Genomic DNA, 4,979 nt, shown 5'->3' with positions numbered 1-4,979 from the left:
ATGATCTGTTCAGGTCCCTCCTGACTCTAGCTACTATGAAACCCTTCTTCTTAAGGATTTTTATGGGTGATGTCTTTTATTGGACCAAATGTGTGGTTGGAATAGACTTAGACAATATAGTTGGTCCAATTAAAGATATTACCCACAGAAAACCTTGCCTCTTGCACATTTCCTGGACCATAAAGGCTATAACATCACTTCAACACTGTTATTAAGGAATATTTATTTGGTTTGCTTTGCCTTCATCTATATTGCTTTAGCATTCATATAGTATTTGTATTTTGATATTAAAATTGCTGTTAAAATGTATTTAAAACTTATGCAATTGAGTATTTGATTTTGGTGTGACTTTTTTTGGTCCCCAGAACATCTTGGGGTGGAGAGGGGGAGGGCCATATTGTCATAGACCCCTACTTTATTGTTTGGATCATTATCAGTACAATCTGATGATTTCTTAGTTGTTCAACTGTTCATTGGAGACCAAGGCAGGCAAAGTCCTTTGGGTAAATGTGATATCTTTCATTAGACCAACTAAATAGTTGGAAAAAGTTCTTTGCAAGCTTTCAGGCACAAACAACCTTCCTCAGTCATTTGGAGATTCTACTGCTGTTACATGTTCTCCAAAGTAGAAAAGAACACATAACAGCAGCACAGTCTCCCAATGTCTAAAGAAGGGTGTTTGTTCCCATAAGCTTGCAACAAACTTTTCTCTATTTAGTTGGTCTAATAAAAGATATCACATCTACTCAAAGAACCTTGCCTGCCTATGTCCTTAGACTAACACAGATACAACCAACAACCCTACATTGGTGACCAGGTCATCGTCTGCTATAATACATTCTTTTAAACTCAACTCTGAAATCCTGACTCAATCAATTGCCTTATAATTTTTTCTGCTTCAGCATTTTCACAGAGTTGGGTTTTGGAGTACCTGATCCAAGAGAAGTATTTCTTTCATGAAAGTTTATTGACAGCATACTAAAACTGCCTGTGGAGTTATTCTGTTTCACATGAGTGCCAAGTTTTAAGGCATCAAACAGGTTATTTTATTCTCACCACTCCTTTTTGTCTGAAAGCTCAAGAAGACATTGAAGAATTAATTTTCAATAATGGTACTTGAAACTGTGGGTGACCATATGTTTGTCCATAGTTCATAGTTTGCTGACTCTGATTGGAAGCATGAAGATAATCTAATAGTGGAGAATTTCATTGTTGGCAGGTGACTCTGAACATTGTTCTGAATGAAAAAGATGTTTCACTACTGGCCAGCCATGTTCAAGTTCAACTTCGTGGCTCACTGTTTGGGAGCAAATCTCCAGTCATCCATGCCCAACCGTTGGCTGCGTATTGAAATGGAAAGGTTGCACAGATCTGAAGCTATGAGATTGTTAGACTTTCCCATTAGGAGTCAGGGCAGTGACAGTCTGACTAGCCCCCTGCTGGCCTGGACTACTGGAGTAGGCCTTACTGCCAACTGCCTAATTACCTCCAGCTGACCCCAATTACTTGTATGGGAGTAGCTGTCTGCACATAAACAACAGACTTCTTGGTGTTCAGTATGCTCCTCAACAGGATAGATGCCTCACTGCTCATTTGTGCTCCAGTCCCATTTAGACTATTTCCTGGGTCCTGGCTTGTTACTCCAATTTGAACCTGTGCTTCCTCGACTGCCCACATCTCAGTCCCTTACCCCAGTCTCCAACCATCCATGTCACAGTCCTTCATATTGCTTATTACAAAAACTGGCAGCTTTCTCTGATCATACTTGTACAGTGGAGAATGGTCATCTACTCATTGGGTTTTTTACCACCAGAATATGTTTAATTCTTAAAATGGAATGTGCTGTTTGGAAAGAGTTCACAAAAAGAAAATCTTGTATCATCTGCATTATAGATGTCACATGGCTCACAGGATGCAAGCAGATTTTGATGTGTTGTGTTAAACTATTCATCACACATGCCATCAGTCATCAATCTCATAAACTGTCTGTAAGCAGGTTTTTCACCTTGCCGGCTTCTGCAGGTGAATTTGATCCCTTATGAGCTCCTCAGACAGTTCTCTATAGCAAAGGTCAGACTTTAAGCAAACAAACCAACAAAACAAAACTTTCTGTCCTTTCCCTGATACCAGGAGAATAGACCCTTGCTTCTCTGGCCCAAGCACAGAAGCCTGGCTTCTCTTTGAAGCAAGCTGTTCCCTACATAGCTTGCATTCTCTTCTGAAAGATTTTAAAGCTCCCAGTGGTATGATCCCATCTTATCTAAATGATCCACAACTGAAGTTTCTTAAGGGGGCTGACTGTTCCTCCTTATAGAAGGAACCCTCGTTCCCACAGGGGTGGCCGTGATACCTCCTAGTGGCCTTTCTGCCCTTGCCTGGCTCAAACTCTAATGCCACTCTCTGTAGATTACTTACCTGACATGCCTTTTTCTTAAATATTATTGATTGATTCAGGGAGGCTGCCAACAGGTGTTTGAGTGAGCCCTAATTCCAATAAGATTCCACTAAATCTCTCCTGAGACCCCACTATCCTCAATTCAGCCCTCAGGCTTGGAAAGTCCCTTTCAGCCTGATTAGGCCCTTGTAGGGCACCAATAGACTTAAGGGACCCTGGCCCCTTCACTTCCCTTATACTGTGCCTGAAGCCTTGCGGATGTTCTCTCTCATTGATGTAACTGTTTATACACAGCCCCCTTGGGCTCTCAGACCCCCTGGTCCCTTACTCAGTCTCCCCCTGCACTCTTGGGCACCATGTCCCATATGCAGCCCCTCCTCTGGGCTCTCGCACCCTTGGTCCCATATGCAGCCCCTCCTCTATGTTCTTGGACTCTGGTCCCATATGTAGCCCCTCCTCCAGGCTTTCAGGCCCCTCTATTTCTGCTTGGCCCACTATGAGCTCATGGGCCCTCTGGTCCAGCTCAACCTTTCCCTGGGTTCTTGCTTTGGGTCTGAGCCTTTTTCTAGGCTCCTGGTCTTCTCACTGGACCTCACTCTCAGTCTGGGGGCTCCCGGGTTACCAGTTCTATAAATTGGCCTTGGGCCTGCCGCAGTAGGGTTCACAGCTACACTACTGGTCTAACTCAAATGAGCAAGAAACATCACTGCCCTCTGGCAGACATCTCAAACCCTCTAGGGGTTTAACATAAATAAAGGCCTCCTGCCTATACAGTCTTTCTCAGTCCTAGGAACTTGCCTCTGCTCCCAGGCCTGCAGCATTGTTCAGCCCAAACTCCAGGTCCCTTCAGGAGACCTGCTGCCCTGCAGCCAGGAGCTCTTCACTTCGTGGCTGATGGGGAGAGACTAGCTGACCAGTGCAGGCTCTGAGCTGATCAAGCTCCAGACTGAGCCCTCTTCCAGTCAGGTGAGTCCCTCATTAGCTCCCCTCTGCTACCTACAAGCAACCTCTAGGCTGCTTAGACCTTTAAAGGAACAGGCACATCCCAGTGCCCTGCTACAAAGGGACAGCCCCTCCTGTTACATTGTTCTATAGGTAAGTATATGGAGACTCTTGAAACAGTCAATAAAACTACTCATCTTGTTCCCTTGCTTGTCCCATCTAAATGGGGTCACTCCTGTGGATCCCGGATCTCTACCAGCTTCAGTCATATGTAGCTTCTTTTTCCAACTCCTTCTCTCTTATGTCCCTCCCCACTATACCTCATCTTTGTTCTTCCTCTTCCTCTTCTCCCTGGTAGTGCCATTCTGATAACTTATTTTCCCATGTATTCTTCCACACTCCTCTGAATGTGCCCATACCATGCCAATTTTTCCTGTTGTACTTTCTTAGATGCCTCCACTAGCTTCACTGATCCTCTGATGTAAGTATTCCACGCTTAGTCCATCTTCATCACTCCACACATCCATCGGAGCAGTCTCATCTGTGTCATGTTCGGTCTCATTTCTTGAGTTTTCTTCAGGGACCATGTCTCCACTCATATAACAGCTCTGGATACACGTCTTGTAGATTTTTCCCTTCAGCTTCACTGATACTCTCCTGTTGCTTAATACTCCTGTCACCAATTTCAAGTTTGTCCACTCTGCTGTTATTCAATAGTTCTGTAGCAAAACCCCCAGTTTTTGTTTTGTTTTTTATTTTTAAATGCATTCCCTCCCCTTCCCCAACCATTTCTGACTTTTTTTTGTCCCTTTCTATTCCCTATAGATAAGTATAAGTGAGCTAAGACATAGGATAAGCATCAGCATTTTATTTTGGTAGAAAGTTGTATTTGTTTTGTTTTTCTCCTTCTTGCTATTGTATAATTATGTTATCCATATTGATTTTTACTGTTCTATATTTCTATTTTACTGATACTATATGATTTAGGCCTACCTATGTAAGTTAGCATAAGTAATGTCAAGCCTCTGTCTTGTGTCCCCTGATGTTGCATAACCTATGACTCATACCTACCCCTCCTTTGTAAGTTGGTTCCTGAATGAATGGGGATGAATGAGGGTGCTTGTGAGACAATGGAAGTAGGTCTAAAAATAGCTCCCTCTGAAAGACCGAACCATCAACACCAATACCTGGACCAACGACCCAGCCATTGGAACCACCCTCAGCAGTCAAGAAACAAAAGATGAGGCAACCCATCATTGTGCCAAGGCTGCACATACTCAGTAAGAACACCTGGAGCCCTCTGGGACAGGACTGACATTGCCTGGACAGGCCCTCCCCGTAGATCAAAGGTAGTCTGCCCCATAAAAAGGGGTAGTGAAGACTAATTCCTTGGGATGCTCTCTCCATCTGGACCAGTACCATGACACTCCACCAATCCACCCAGAGGCCCTGCTGGCAACCCCACTTTGGGCAACACCTACTGGACAAAGACCCCCTTCCAGCCTGGATAGATAGCTATCACCCCCCACCCTCTCTTCAACCATGGACTTGGACTCTTTCTCTTCCTTACCTGGACTCCAACCCTTCCACGGAATCTCTTTCTCCTGCTGCTATTGTGTGTGTGTGTGTGTGTGTGTGTGTG

This window comes from Gavialis gangeticus, unplaced genomic scaffold, assembly GCF_001723915.1.
Source record: "Gavialis gangeticus isolate Ggan-Ray unplaced genomic scaffold, GavGan_comp1, whole genome shotgun sequence".
Classification (NCBI taxonomy): Eukaryota; Metazoa; Chordata; order Crocodylia; family Gavialidae; genus Gavialis; species Gavialis gangeticus.
This window is presented reverse-complemented; position numbering follows the sequence as displayed.